A 17,483-nucleotide genomic window follows, 5' to 3' on the forward strand; every position below is an offset into this window, starting at 1 on the left:
CCTAAGATCCCCCCACATCTCCCCAGCTCTTAAAGCTTTCCTGCTGTCCTTTGTTTCAGTGGAGTTGAGCTCAGGCTGCCCTCTGGCCTCTTTCCTCTATTGTAATAGCCTTGAATGCAGTCCGTCTTGGCCAGTGCAATTTTGACTCCTCTGATAGACTGTCACCCCCCAAATTCATATGCTGAGGGCTTAACCCCAAATACCTCAGAATGTGCCTGTATAAATAAGGTGGGTAAGCCCTAATCCAGTATGACGGGTGTCCTTATAAGAAGAGATTAGGACACAAGCACACAGAGGAAAGACCAGTGAATATATAGGGAAAAGATGGCCATTGTAAGCCAAGGAGAGAGGCCTTAGATTTAACAGGGGTGTCAAACTCATTTTCACCGGGGGCCACATCAGCCTCACAGTTGCCTTCAAAGGGCCGAATGTAATTTTAGGACTGTATGAATGTAACTACTCCTTAACTTGGGGCAAGGGGCCCAGTAGAAACAAGGTGCCGGGCCGATAAAACAAGGTGGAGGGCTGGATTCAGCCCACGGGCCTTGTATTTGCCACCTGTGCCTTAGAAGAAACCAACCCTGCTAGTCTCCTGAGCTGTGAGAAAATTATGTTCTGTAGTTTAAGCCTTTCAGGCTGTGGCATTTTGTTTTGGTAGCCATAGTAACAATTCCCCACGAGTAGAGTATGAGAGGGCCAGTGTAATAACAAGGTCACCAGTAATCAATCTTAAACAGTTAAAAATATTTGCTAATTTAGTAAAAGAAAATTTGCTTTTGATTGTTTTGCTCTGTTTACATTGATTAATAGTAAGGTTTTATTTTCTGTATTTATTTGTCCATTGTATTTATCCTTTTATAAACTGATCAATGCCTGACCCGTTTTTCCTTTATGATCTTAGTGTAATTGTTTATAAAAATATATTTGAATGGCCCTTTATATTTAAATACAGCAGTTCCTCAATTAATGTGATTTAGCTCAATGTCGTTTCATTATAATGTTGACAAGATGGTGTAGGATCTTAACACTTGTTTATATCAATTAGCCTATGGTACAATTGGTTTCATTACACATCCTTTTGCTTAAAGTGAGCAGAACCTATTATGAATGTAAAAGGAGCTACGTGCCAGGCCTGACAAGCTCAGTGAACTCAGGTAACCACATCGCTGCTTCTGCTCATAAATTCCTGACAGGGCAGGTCATGGTGGGGAGCCACGTTCTACCCTATAGCAAAGGTCAATCTTTACCTTGAGTAATCCCTGTCTATTGTTATGCATCTAGGATAACATGCCTTTGAAATGTCAGGGTGATTTTCTTTTCCAGACTCCTTGGAAGAATGACCCTGCACACCAGAGCACCAGACCACAAAACTTGTTGTTATTTTGTTGGCACTCCGTCTCTATTTACTGTAAATATTAACTATGTTGTACCTACCAATGTAAAAGAAGTATGCATCTCTCCATTTTGCTTTTTATTTAATTCTAGAAGTTTCCCCATTTTGCTTTCTCCCATTTTCCTTAATCTACCACCAGTGGATTTCATGTAACCTTCTTTGTATGCCCTCCCTTGAGTCTAAATGCATACAAAGAACCACAAAACTGCCATTCTTTGGAGCATTTTCTCAATTCTTTGATATCTTGTTTCAAGCATGTCCTCAGATTTGGCTTAAATAAACTCTTATAAAATATTTTTTATAGGTTTGGACTTCCTTTTGTTGATGCTATAGACATTAACTGGGACTTACTATACTCAGTAATTTCGGTGTTTATCATCTATTTTGTTATTTTTAAGGAAATTTTTGTGATTTATTTACTTTTATGCTTAGAAATCTTTTATTCAAGTGTCTATTCAACAGATACAAAACTGCTTCTTAAAAACTTTTTTCTAGTATTTTTGTTGTAGTATTTTTTCTTTCTTTTAATATTTCTGTGACTTTAAAAAATTATTCAGCACTTCAATCCATCTGGAATTTATTCTAAGATACTGTGGGAATTGAACAAAGTTGATTCTATCCCTAACAACTTCTTATTTCTCTGTTAGTATTTACTAAACAACAAAAGTGTTTATTTAGTTGGTTGTTTATTTATCACATTAAATGTTATATTTTTAAAACTTCTCTTTTAAGTTATTTCTTGCTTTGCATTTATGTTTATATGCTTCCATGCTACTGCACTGTTATCATTTTGCAGCTTTTTATTTAAATGTGTTAATGCAAATTCTTTGTCGTGATGTTTGTTAAATTTTTTAGTTGAATTTCTCCATAATTTCTTTAAATTTATTTCCAATCCCTGATCCTCCTGGAGTGTTATTTGGGGAAAGAATAAAAGTTTTTACAAACACTTTATTCCCATTTAGGAACAGGATTTATTTGTTGTCTATTTATTTAGGTATTCTACATACCTTTCCATAAAGAGGTACATTTCTTATCTCCTTAAAGACATACTTCAAGCTAGTTATCATCTCCCCCCCTTTAGTTAACTGTTGTTAATGGTTTGCTTATGGGTTACCTTATCCATTAAGTAATGCATTCCTTTGGTACCTGAAAACAGGCAGTCATTTAGCAAACATTAATTATATAAATTGTTTTTCACTTGGTTCTCTTCTACTTTTATTTTTTAAGTAAATAGTTTTGAAATATACCAAATTTCTGATAATAATAGCTGTTTATTTTTGTTATTTTTCATCACTTGTGTATTTTAGCACATGCAAAATGAAGTTATAATTGATACTATGAAATATTATATTCTCACATGTAGTAAAGAATTTTTCATATTTTATTGTTAAGTATAAGATTGATTAGAACAATAATTCCTTTTGAAAGTTTTTATTTAAAATAAGGAACGGCTATTGAACTTTATCAAGAACATTTGAATTAGGTCATACTCTTCTTCCTTTCCTTATTTACATATTGTACCTATGACATGATACTGACTCATGCTAAATTATTAATGTATTAATGGAATAATCTGACATGACTGTGAAAATAACTATTTTACTATATGTTCGAATTCCATGCATTACTAGTACTTTGTTTAGCATTATGAAATTCAGGTTCACAGTTCAGTAGCTTGATCTGTGGTTGGTTTTTTTTGTTTCATGTGGTTTTACTACTTTATTAACAGGTGCTTGCAGTTTGACATTTTTGAATTAATCAAGTTGAAACCTATGTTACAAGTTAAAAATGAGGTTTTTAAAAACCTCAGTTTCACCAGATATAAAACCTTTTTAAAACTTTTAAAGGTATATTGAGAAAAATAAGCTTAAAAAAAACACTGTCATTACCAAAAAACAGATGTCTTTAGATAAAAATAATAAAAACCCCATGCTGCATATATAATTTTTGTATTAAAATCATATTGGGTACCCATATTGGTAGCATTTGCTAGATAAAATGAATCCTAATTTACCATGGTTCTTACATAGTAAATACTGAATACATATTTTATGGTTGAATAAACTTTCCTTGAATGGTTCATGTAGCATTGAAATTACAATTTTGTCCCATACGGTCAGTTGAACTGTAACTTGAAACATGTTTCTATAAATCACCTGCTATGCAAAATTATGCAATGAAAAACTAGGAATTATGGGGAAAATGAGGACACGTACACAACTCCCAAAAACATGATCAGTGATACATTAAAAAAAAAAAAAAACTACTTGGAACTTAATAAAAAATGAAAGCACTGTTAAGTGTGTGTGTATGGCTTTTAAATTTTTTAAAAAGCCTAAAATTTGCTTGTGGAGTAGGAGTTGGAAGGGCTATAGCTATGAGTTATTTTGAAGTGGTGGACAGTGGATTAACTGAAATGGAAGGAAAGTTGTAAAACCATCAGGGGTGGGTGTGGCTCATAACAGACACTGGGAACTGAGGTTGCTGGTGGGGGGTATGTGTGTTGTGTATTCTTACATGGTTGTGTTAAGCTAGTTACAGTTTTCTGCTGTCACCAAGAGTTTCTTGCAGATGATGTCACAATTTAAGCAAACACAGAATTATTGCTATGCTAAATTTTTTTCTCAATGTTCCAACTGTGTTGGAACAAATCTACTATTTAAAACAAATGTTACAGCAGAACTGATTTTACGTGGAGAACTCAAATACCTAGTCTGGGAATCCTTTGGGGGCTAATTCATAACCGTTTTTTTTTTTTCCTTCTTTAAATCTGTTCAGGTTATGTTCTTCTGGGATTATATTTGGTCATCCATTAATTTTTATCTGCATTCAGAGTACACTTCTCCTTCCATGGTCTTCGCCTTGGCCCAACACCCAGCTCAAATCTTTGTATATGAGCCAATTGGGAAAAATATAAGAAAACCAATCGTTCCCAATGGAAATTTTTATAACACCTTTACACCGTTTCTCTGCTGCATCTGAAGCTATCTCTCCTTTGGAGCGATTTTTTTTTTCTAAAAATAGTGCTGTATAGAGTTTGCGCAGGTACAGTTTTCTGTGAAGCATGGCCATGGCAGCGACGAAATAATGATTATTGTTTTACCGTCCTTAGAAGTGTGTTGTGTAATGGGACAAAAGTTTTCAGGAGAGTTTCCAGGGCAGCAAATAATTTAGCATGATTATTTTACCAAAGTATCTCAGTAGTGCCATGCAAATATGGGGAGTTACTTTACAGCCTAAAGAAAATATGATTTACATGGTGAACAATCAGAGAATCATTTATTTACAATCATGTTAAAATTTGAATCATATTTATGGGAGCTCACCAAGCTGGAGATAATGCCAAAAACAAAACCTGGGGGAAAAATACTTGGGTGTTTCCTGTGTATTGCTTATCCCTATTTTACACTGGACTGTGGTAAATGGTAGCTTACCTCTCATGGTAATCATAAGAATTATTATTAATACTCTTATTAATTGCTACTAATACTATCAGGGAGTAATTTTAAAAAACTAATATTATATAATAAATTACAGTTTACAAAGTATTTTCACTCATATTTTCTGGCATTTGTTTCAATAACAATTTCAAAAGTAGGCCTATTGGTGAGAAAGCTCTTCCATATAACCAATCCATATTATTGGACCAATGTTGTTTTTTTACCTAGAGTACAAACTATATCAGTTTTTCCTAACTGTAGTAGTTGACAAGGATTATACAGGGTGTTTCTTAACAATATCAGATTCCACTTTATTTGTCACAAAATTTGGGGTTGCAGAGCGCTTTTAAAAAGGAAGAGAGTTACAACTCAATAGTATATTCTAGTTGAATCCCTACTTAAAATCCCCTAACGCCTTGGTGTGATGTCTGCAAGATGATGAAATAGGAGGTCCCCACCTGTATGTCTGCATAGCAACAATAATTTGACAGCTGTCAATGGTGGGCAGTAGTGCCTTTATGGAGCTTTGGGATCCAGGTATGGAGATTTGAGAAGGCAAGCCCTCACCCAGGCAGCAAGCTTGCTGACCGTGGTCCTGCTAAGCGACCTGGACACAGCCCTGCCCTGTTGCAGACTCAACTACGGCCCTGTTTGGACTTGGTCCTCCGACTAGCACCACCCGTCATGTTTCCTCTTTATTTGTCTCAAGATGCTTTTTAATTTCCCTTTCAATTTCTTCTTTGACCCATGGGTATTCAAGAGTGTATTGTTTAATATCCATATTTGTGAATTTTCCAATTTTTTTTCTGTTATTATCTTCTAGTTTCATACTATGTTGGTTGGAAAAGATACTTAGTATGACTTTAGCTTTTTTAAAATTTATTAAGACTTGTTTTGTGACCTGACATATGATCTGTCCTGGAGAATGTCTTGTGTACATTTGAGAAGAAAAGAATGTGTATTCTGGTGCTGTTGGGTGGAATGTTGTATATGTGCATGTTATACAACATACAAGATGGGAAAACAATCCCATCTTCAATAGCATCAATAAGAATAAAGTATTTAATGATAAATTTAACCAAGGAGGTGAAATATCTATATATTGAAAATTATAATACAATGATGAAAAATTGAAGACACAAATGGGTGGAAAAATATACATATTAACTGAGACAAAGTTGAAGGGAGTTGTTTTTCTTATTTTTATATACACCATATTCCATTGTTGATATTTTTGTGGATGTAACTGCCCGTGATTCATTTCTACTTGCTGGCACACTTGTGTATGTCTTGATCAAAAAGTTGGGACTCTCTTTGTTTGTTTTAGTATTTTGACTGTTAATTCATTTTACCCTCTTAAACTTTCTCTGTTTCTTATGTCAAATGAGGAATAAAATATCTTCTCTATATACTACATCAGTCTGTGATTGTGAAATGAGATAATGTAATTAAATTATTTTATAACCTGAAAGGCATCATGCATGTGTTAATAGTACTATGTGTTTACATATAGTCAAATGGACTTAAAGGCATACCATACTTTTTTTAAAGTCTGTGTCCAGGACCTTGAGAACATCATGTAAAGCAAAATAAGTCAGACAGAAAAAGTTAAGAACTGTACAATTTAACTCATGTGTGGGATATAAAACAGAAAGCAACAAATGAACAAACAATGAGAAGAAATAAAAACTCAGATATATAACAGTATGGTGGTTCCTAGAAGGAAGGGGGATGGGGACTAGTAAAGGTCAAAGAGGGTCAAATGTATGGTGATGGAAGAATACTTGACTTTGGGTGGTGGGCACACAATGTAACATACAGATCATGTATCATAGAAATATATAAATGAAATCTATATAATCTTATTAATGAATGTCACCCCAATAAATTTAATGAAAATTAAATAAAGCCTTTATCCAAGTGTGATTTATAAAATGATAAGTCTGTCTTCATTTGAAATCTGCCACTGAACTTCTAGTTTGAGTAAAAAAACCAAAAAACAGTTGCCTGTCACTTGATTTGCTGCACAGTAGCCACACTAAATAGATAAAATCCATCCAAATATATCTTGGCTTACAGTCTCTGTACCCGTCCATCCACACTCATTTTTTGTCAGCCTACTATTAACCACCCCGAGTAAACTTCAATGGCTGCCCAGTTGTTCACAGCAAGGTCATTTCCCACCTCAGACAGGGCTGTGAGTTAGGATTTTCTCCTCTTGGAAAGGTCTCCTGCCACATTGTCACATGACTTGCTGTTCTCCTCATTTATATCTCTACTAAACCATTGCCTTTTTGGAGAAGTCTTCTTTTGCTATCCAATCAACATCTTTCTCTTCTAACCACTGACTTTCCTCTACGTCTTACTCTTCTTTATCTTACTCATAGCACTTACCATTATCTGGAATCATACGCATTTCTTAGATTATACGTATTGTTTTTGTTTTAGATATTTTGTCTCCTTACTGAGTGGAAATTAGTTATTACATAGAGAATTTATAGCCATTTAAAAAACTGTATTCTATCATCCTGAACATTGAATAGCACAATGAAAGTGCACAGTATGTGCTGGGAAAAACAATAAGGAAAGGTGAAAAAAAGGAAAAAGAAGGGAAGGAAGGTGAGAGGAAGGGAGAAAAGGATGAATAAATTCCAGCTATACAACTTGGTCATTATTTTCTATTGTTTCCTAATGGGCTAAAATAGCACTTCAGTCCCTGGATCTGATTTTCAGAGCATCTAAAGCTTAAAAATGCACTATGATTTCTTAGATTGCCTTATGTATATACCTGTTTACTCATGTATCTAAATGGATATAGATCTATGTATCTACACGTCTCCTATTATCTGTCTTTTTCTGCTATTTGTGCCTTCGTCTGTATGGTTGGTATCTTTCATTTCACTACATCAAAGCTAGTTGGGCATATAGCATCTGTACACGTTATTTCCTTCTATGTCAACAAAGAACAAAAAGTTGTCAACAGTGCAACAAAAATTGTCCTGCGGCGGACATTTCCCCATCAATAGATATTAATAATGATTGATTTGTTTTGTGGGCATTGCTGCTTGTCCACTTATCCTTAAGTAAGACTAGCAGGCAGTGTTATTACATTAAATAGACGCCCACAAAAGTTGATTGTGATATTGATGGTAATGTGCACCTCAGTGAAACAATTGAGTTCCACCGCTATTAAATTGACTGGATATATTCCATTGCAACTATGTTTTCATAGTAAATTAATAACTTGACAACTAATAGATCATGAATATTGCTATTTATATTTGAAATAATTAGCCTGGAGACCACACTCATCCTTATCACCACCTGATGTTCCTATATCTCCTGTCTTCTCTAGATATACATATTTCATTTGTGAGGATCAATCACTAGACTTACCTATGGTGGTCTAATATCATAGATATTAAATCATTATAATACTTCATCATTCACCAAGGTTAGAGCTGGTTTGGAGTTGAAAGTAGTATTTGTTCTGTAATAAGCCATTGGTCTTCATGGTAGGTAGGTTTGGAAACTCCTTGACTCTCTGCATAAAGGGAACCACTTAGCATTTACTCTGCTTTTTACATGGATACACTAACAGGTGCATCTTGTTTCGAGCACCGTGACTCTTCCCCTATTAATATTCCTTTGTATTACTTGATTAGAGAATGAGAATCTTGTTTTCTAGACATCTTACCAATACCTAAGATGCTTGTTAATCAACTTGAAAAAATGAAATTAATCTCAAATTTTTGTTAGCTTTATACTGTTAAAGGGCAATTCAGAAAGCTTTACTTGATATAAAAATTTTATTGAGTAAGAAACAAACTGTTTGACAACGGGGATACTTCAAACCCAAAACCGGCATGAAGCTCAGAGTCATGATGTTACAGGATGGCTTAGAACAGGAAAATGAGGAAGTTCTTTAACCTTTGCAAGGCTTGGTTATTACCAAGGGGGTTCCCAGGCATGAGGAATTACTTAAAAGTGATTATCTTGTACCACTTTAGGAAGATGACTTAAGTCTTTTCTATGACTATATCAGAGGCATCGTCAAGAAATAGCCTGTTTCATTTATGTTCATGAAATAAACTAGCTTTAGTTTTGCTTATGTGGCTTAAATACTTGAAGGATTTTCAAGCCTGTTCTTCATTTTAAAATTTTATTTTATTTTAATACTGCTTTATGCTTTGTACTTTTTGTTTATTCACTTATCTGAAGGGTCTAGAGTAAAACAACTTTTGTTAAATAAATGACATTACTTTTCCTAGTTATATGGGTTCAAAGATCAAAGCAATATTCAGCATTATGAAACTATTTGTATTATGAGCTATAAAATTTTAAACATAAATTACATATTTCTTTAAAGGATTTTTTTTATTCAATGCTATGATATTCATGATTCTCTAGTGACTTTTTTCCAAGAAAACTGTTTCTTATGTATGTCTCCTAACACTAGTAAGAAAATTTTACTGGTAAACTTTTTATTTTACTGAAAAACATTTGAAGTACCGCATATTTTTCATTTGGGTTAATTTTGTGTCAAAGTAGACAATATGACCCACATGTGAAGACATTTAAAAAGTTTTTGCTGGGGTGGGGTAGCGGGGTGGGGAGAAAATGCAGACAACTGGAATTGAACAACAATAAAATCATTTTTTAAAAAAGGGGGAGGGAGGTGGGACTGGCTGGGGTGGGGTAGAGGGATGGGGAGAAAATGCAGACAATTGTAACTGAATAAAAATAATTAAATTAATTAAAAATAATAATAAAAAATTTTAAAAAGTTTTTTTTTCAGATCTTGGATTACAGCCTAGACTCAGTATTTTCAATTCCATCGAAATACTACTGACATAAATCCATAGAATTACTGTATAATATTAAAGTCAATAACAAATGTAAAGTTTTATCTGAAACTCCATTTCAACGTATGAGAATATGCCATTTTAATATTCCTTATATTCTTCCTCAAATATGATAGTGTGCTCTCTTTGTTTTATCTTTGTGTTTAACCCAGGATAACATTGGCAGTTGAGAACAAAGGCAGTGAGGTCCGTCTGCACTACAGAAAATTTGTGTCCAAAGGTTCTATCAGCCTCCCAAAGCATACCATGACTACACAAAATGTAGAAACTGCTGCTGCTCTAGATGGTGTATATAGGATTTTGTGTATGATTTGGGGTTTACTTACCAGAACTCATTTATATTTAGGTATATTTCTATTTTGTCATGTGAAATTTTTCAGCATTCACTCATCCATATAAAAACTCAAGCTTATAACATCACTTTTTACTTGCAGACTGGAAAGAAGATTGCATTTAACCTTCAGTTTAGAATCCTACTTTCACTCTAAACAGCTATTGATTATTAACAGCTTGTCACTTCTCCAAAAATAGCAGGGTCACTACTGGGCTGTGAGAGAGGTCATGTACTTTCCAAGGTCATCATTTATGGGCCTTTATCTCAAATGCCTAAAAATAGGTAGTAAAATATGAGTTGTAAACAAAATGACGATATTAACATTTTAATTCAAAACAATTAGTTATGAAGTTGTAAAAAGCAGGTTCCCACTCACACTAGACCTCTATTCTGGAGGAAAATTAATTTTAATTAATTTGTGTATGTTTTCATTCAGCTAAACTATGCCACAAAAAGTCTGTTGAGTCTTCTATCCTTAGGTCTCCATGGAAGAGAAACTCACTGTTCACCCTTGAGAACGTGCTCTGTGACCCATCCTCCTGCAGGAAGACTTTGTTTTCATGGTGACCCCTGTGATATCCGTATCATATCCCGGTCATTCTTCCTTAGATCATAAAATGCTTTCCTTCTATTGTAAACCTTTCCATTCATTCTCTAATCCTGCAGTTCTGCCTGGTTCTCAATTTGTCTTCATCTCTTCACACCTGAGTTTCTTGAAGAAGTAACTTATCTTTTTCTCTATTTTGTCGCCTCAAGTCACTCCTCAGATTAGTTGAGTAAGAAGACAAACTGACAGTGACCAAAGGAGAGAAGAGAGGGTGATAACGGAGAAATAAGGGAAAGGGTCATCAAGGAGCATGTATAAAGGACCCATGGACAAACAGGGGTGGGGAGGACTGACTGTGGGAGGTGGGGGTGGGTAGGGCATGGAGAGAATAATGGGGGAAAATGGGGACAAGTGTAATTGAACAACAAGAAATCCTCTCATTTTGACTCAACTTTAGATACGCTTCTTCCTGACTCTAGGCCCTAACTTTCCTTTCTTAGAGTATCCATTTCAGAAAAGTTGCAATGGTTTATTCTTTCTCTCCCCTTCAAGGTGTAAATCTTTTAAAAGTCCTTCTTGCCAGTTTTACACCTAGGAATGTCTTTCTCAAAGATCCCATGTCCTCTCTTTGAAATAGCAGCATCAGGAAAGATAGGGGCCCCTTCTCCACCAGTGTCCGTGAATGGGTAGGGACCTAACCTTGGTAGGCACCTGCTTCAAGTTGAGAAACTACCTTCCATTGTGAAGACAGGAGAAAGTTTACTTTTTCTTTGGCTAAAGCCAATTAGCAAACTCAGGTGGCCTAAGATATCCACCACCCCAAGCCCCACACCCCATCTCTCAAAACTCTTCAGCTTTTGGTTTCAGTGGAGTTGGTCTCAGAGTCTAGTCTCTCCTATATTGCAATAGCCTTGACTAGTCTTACCTGTTTAACTGCCCTGTAGAATTTTTCTGGACATAGTATAATTGACTTTCTTCCCCAAATACTCCCCCTTTTCTTCTTCCACTAAGATCACAAGTTTTCTCTTAATGAATAATCACTTTTTAAAAAACTTGTTATTATTTGACATCTCTAAACCTATCCGATACTGATAAACATGACTTCCTTCTTAAAATTAAAACAAAGCTATATCACCTTTCCCAAAATTGTTCCTGATTCAGTAGTTCTCTAGCCATTTCATAACTGTTGGTAATCCCCATGTATTCCTCTTGCATTCTCGATCTGTATATCTCTCTTTGGTTAATTTCAACTATGTTTCAACTCCCAAATACATGCTATGGATCTGAAATGTTATCCTTCAGGCCATACTCCACTACACCAAATTTTCAACTGCTTCCATGTATCTCCACCTCGTGCCTCATAAGCATCTCCAAATCTTATTTTATCTTGGAACCCCACCTTGCAGCTTTTTCAATACGTTTTCTTCTTCTGGTTCAGTGCACAGCTCTCTGCATAGCTGGTCAAGCCAATAACCTAGACATTGACCTCCTACAGCACATTTATTAATTTATTTTTTTTCAAGTGGAGAGGAGATACCTAATACATTTTATTGAATAAAAGAATATGTGCATGATATTTTACAAAAGCTTGTTGGTTTTTATCTGACTTTATGTGTTCTCTCTGAATGATGACCAGAGAGTAAGAGGTAGATTGATGACTCCCGCTTGAAAAACTGGCCTGAGGAGAGGGAGGCTGATAACTTAGTGATTCCTGATTGCTTTTTGAACTATTAAGAGTCTCATTCAAACTATGACAGTGATTAGTTTACAACATTTTAGTTTATTAATGGGTGCCGTATACTCAATACCAGGACAAACTTTTTCTGTAAAGAGTCGATGAATAAATATTTTAGGCTTTATGTGCTAGGAGGCAAAACTGAGACTATTATATTGGTCCCTATATCATCCTTTAAAAGGTGATCATGTAAAGAGGTAAAAAATTATTTTAATCTCACCCATCATATAAAATCAGGCAGGGCCCAGATTTAGCCCACAGGCTATAATTTTCAAGCTCATGCTCTGTAACATACTATAAAAGAGAGTATCAAATTCATTGTGCAATAAACCTGATGAAAATTTTAGAAAGCAATTAATTCCCAAATCATATGCTATGTAACCCCAATTATGTTGTGTTCAGATTTTTTTATTGGGACATAGTAATTTTAATATATGTATATGGCTTAATTTTTATTCCTCTTCGTGTTATAGTTTCTTGGTAGATGTAATTAGTAAAGAACTAAGCAAATTATTTAATTGCATTTTTACTGCAATTGCATGTGAGCAACTGATCATTAGATGGAAATAAGATGAATTACATTAATTTTTTGTCATGAAAATGTTAATGTAAATCTAGTTGGTAGATGCTAGAAAAATGGTCACATTTGGATTTATCACGATATCACTTTATTTATAGCATAAATGTCACTCATGAAAAGTGTTTACAAGACATCTGTGTTAGTTTCTCTTTAGTTGTAAGGAACTCAGACATGTTTACTTTTTTTTTTTTCATTTCCTAAGGAAACCCATGCCTCATAAGCATCTCTGAATCTTAAGGAAAATGTGGTTCGGGGATACAAACATACCTTATAGTTATGATTAACTAACCTGAAAAAACTCTGATGTTTAAAGAATGATGTCCCTTAATTTCTGTAGAGTTTCTGCAAAGGTCCGCCACATCCATGGCAGCCCATGGAGGGTTTATGTTCACTTTGGTACGACCCTAGTGATGGTCACGGTTTCTCACCCAGTTCTGCCTGCTGATCACTGTAAATAATACACAACCCCAACTTCTGAGCTGCGTATTTGCCGCTAACTTTATGGGATGAACATACATCAGAGCAAGGAGAAGGAATAGGGTCTAGACAGCGTGATTTATTTTTGAGTTAGACAACTCAGTTGTGATTGATACATGTGCAGCAGCTGGCTTTTAATATAAAGTACAATTGAAACCTTAGAGATCTATTAACACAAAGCCATGATTGACATTAAATACAGTTATTCCATTCAGGGAAGTGAACTCATTTTTAGAATACAACAGATCACTTCTGAACGTATGTCGTAAACATCTGGGCAAGACAGTAAGGGGTTTTGCCCGATTTTTATAGGCTGCTGTGATGCACATTGCCTCAGTAAGCTTTTATTCTTCAACCGAGAAATTAATTGAAGACAAATATGAACGCTGCCATATAATTGCTTCCTTCCATTTACCAAATGCCCTCAACCACTGGATTTTAGAAAATTTAAGCCATTCTCGCAACAGGGCAGGTTAAAACCCAGGAGCATCGTGAGTGATGACAGCATTAACCAGCAGTTGTAACCATCAAAGGTAGTGAGCTCTAACCATGCAGAATTCATTTTTCCAAAGTAATATAGACTACTTAACACTCCCCAGATGACAACAGAGAAGTGATGGGTGAGTTTTATTGCAATTTATAAAGTATATTGATACTGTGAACTCATTTTATCACATTAATATTTGTAAACATGTTTTTCATGTGTGGTAGTTACTGAAGAGATGATTTCAGCAATACTGAATTTTTTGTAATATACTTAGAAACACAACAAAAATAGCATAAAATTCTATAAAAAGTAATTTGTTACTGAGCTTTTAAAAAAAAATGTGACTGCCAAATACCTATCTTATTTATGAGATCTTTGCTGCCATGACTCAAACAGTAAAGAATAGTGGGAGGGGGCATTTCCTGGGATTATTATTTATATCTTAAAGGATGAAATCACCACTATGTTTCCACAGAAGAGTTTCCTCAGGAGCTATTAAAAAGCCAGACTTGGTTACTTTTTCTGTACACATTCTGCTTTGGTAGATCTGGCTGAAGTGGAATCAAAAAGCTGACCAGCAACATGCTGTTTCTCAGGGTGACTCTGGTGAAAATGTTCCTGAGTGAGGGAAAATGTGGAAAATAATAGAAGCAGCAACACTTAACCTAATCAGATAATTTAATCATTAACTTATTCTTCAAACCTTTGATCTAATAAATATTAATTAAATACTGGGGAAAATGGAGACAACTGTACTTGAACAACATAAAAAATGTGAAAAAATAAAAGTAAAAAAAAAATTAAGTACCTGTGATCAGTGGTTCGGTTTAGGTTTATATAATACAGGATGGGGCAAAAGTAGGCTTATAGTTGTTTGTATGAAGAATAACGCAATAATTAATAGATATAATACAAGAATAAACTCTGTGTTTCACAGGCTCGCTACTATAAACCTACTTTTGTTTATTACCCTGTATTTGTGTTGGAAGAAATCAGAGGGTCACCTTCCTTATTCTTAGTTTTTGTTGTATTTCATTTTAGGATATTAGCATTGGTACACTATTATTAATATTACAGACCTGACTGGAATTTTACCATTTTTTCACTAATAGCCTGTTACACTTTTAAAAATTATTTTAGAAGAAGGATAAAGTAGAGCTGTGTGGGGAACTGGCCTGCTTTTTCATTAATGTTTTTTTTTTCTCCATCTTGGACTTTATTTGAATGAACCTTTTATATTTCTCTATATCTCTTTTTTTCCCCAGAAGTTTAAAAAAATTCCATTTTTATTTTTTTTACCTTTTGACCCTCTTAGCCATTTCTCTAAACCCTAATAACCACCTGTGGCAACCAACAATTTTCCCTATGTGTATGTGTATATATATTTTAGATTCTGTCTATAAGACCAATCATATGGTATTTGTCTTTATATGTTTATTTCACTTAGTATAGTGCCCTTGAGGTCCATCCATGTTGTCAAAAATGGTAAGATTTCTTTCTTTTATATGACAGAATAATGTATATTTGTATGCCACAGTTTTTTTACCTATTCATCTATTGATAGCTATTGTAAATAATTATGCAATAAACATAGGGTTACATATATCTTTTTAAATCAGTGTTTTGGATTTCTTTTGATAAATACTCAGAAATGGAATTGCTGGGTCATGTGATAAATCTATTTTTATTTTTTGAGGAACCTCCATACTGTTTTCCAAATTGACTGTTCCTATTACATGCCCAGCAATAGGCACAAGGGCTTCCTTTTCTTTACATCTTTGCCAACACTTTTTATTCCTTGACTTTTTGGTAACATCCATTCTAAAAGGTGTGAGGTGGTGTCTTATTGTGGTTTTGATTTGCACTTCTCTGATGATTAGTGATGTTGAGCATCTTTTCATATACGTGTTGGCCATATATATGTCTTCTTTGGAAAAATGTCTATTCTTTTTTCCTATTTTTAATTGGATTGTTTGTTACTGTTGAGTTATATAAGTTCCTTATATGTTTTGGATGTTAGTCCCCTTTCAGCTTTATAATCTGTAAATATTTTCTCCCATTTATTAGCTTGTCTTTTTTATTTTGTTGATTACTTCCTTTGCTGTGTAAAAGATTTTTAGCTCCACATAGATCCGCATGTTTATTTATCCTTTTGCTGCTTTTGTTTTTGATGTTAGATTCAAACAACCATTGCCAATGCCTTTATCAAGGAGCTTACCACCTATATTTTTTTCCTAGGAATTTTGTGGTTTCAAGCCTAATCCATTCTGAGTTAATTTTTGTGCACGATATAAGACAGCAGTCCATTTTCAGTCTTGTTAATGTAGTGGTCTAGTTTTTCCAACATCATTTACTGGAGATACTGTGTTTTCCCATTGCATATTCTTAGCACCTTTGTGTAAAACAGTTGACCATATATGCATGGGTTTATTCCTGTCTCTCTATTTTTTTCCATTGACACTGTGTCTATGTTTATGCCAGCACCATACGGTTTTAGTTACTATAGCTTTGAAATATAGTTTGAAATCAGAGAATATAATGTTTCCAGCCTTTGTTCTTCTTTCCCAAGATCGCATTGGCTACTCAGGATCCTTTGTGATTTTATAGATATTTTAGGATTTCTTTTCTATTTCAGTGAAAAATGCCATTGAAATTTTCATAGGAATTTCATTGCATTTGTAGACTGTTTTAGGTAGTATGGAAATGTTAGCAATATTGAGTCTTCTAACACACGAGCACAGAGTATCTTCCCATTTATTTGTGACTTCTATTTTTTTCATTAATATCTTATAGTTTTTAATATACCAGTCTTTCATCTCCTTGGTTATATTTATTCCTAGGTCCTTTTACTTTTGATGCAATTGTAAATGGGATTGTTTCATTAATTGGTTTTGATATCAGGATAATGCTGGCCTCATTCAATGAGTTTAAAGAATTTTCTCTTCTATATTTTGAAAGAGTCTGAGAAGAATTGGCATTGCTTTTTTAACGTTTGGTGGGTTTCACTAGTGAAGTTGTCTGGCTCTGGACAGGTTTTTGAAGGGTCTTTGATTACTGATTTAATCTCCTTGTCCTTTATTGGTCTGTTCAGATTTTCTATTTCATCATAATTCATTTGGGGTAGGTTGTATGTTTCTAAGAATATATCCATTTCTTCTAGGTTGTCTAATTTGTTGGTACATAACTGGCATAGTAGTCTCTAATTATCCTTTGTATATCTATGGCATCAGTTGAAACACCCCCTATTTTATTTCTGATTGTATTCATTTGGGTCCTCTCTTTATTTTTTCTTGCTGAGTCTCGCTAAAGGTTTGCTGACTGTTTATCTTTTCAAAGAACCAATCTGAGTTTCATTGATATCCACTGTGTTTTAGTCTCGATTTAATTTATTTTTGCTCTAATCTTTATCTCCTTTCTTCTACAAACTTTGGGCTTCATTTCTCTTTTTAGTTTTTGGGGGGTTAAAGTTAGCTTGTTTATTTTAAGACTTTTCTTTTTGCTTGAGTTACTCATTAATCACTATGAACTTCCTCCATGGAATCGCTTTTACCAAATCCCACAAATTTTGGTATACTTTATGTTCATGGTAGTTTGTCTCAAGGTATTTTTTGATTTATTTTTGATT

This window comes from Desmodus rotundus, chromosome 6, assembly GCF_022682495.2.
Source record: "Desmodus rotundus isolate HL8 chromosome 6, HLdesRot8A.1, whole genome shotgun sequence".
NCBI lineage: Eukaryota > Metazoa > Chordata > Mammalia > Chiroptera > Phyllostomidae > Desmodus > Desmodus rotundus.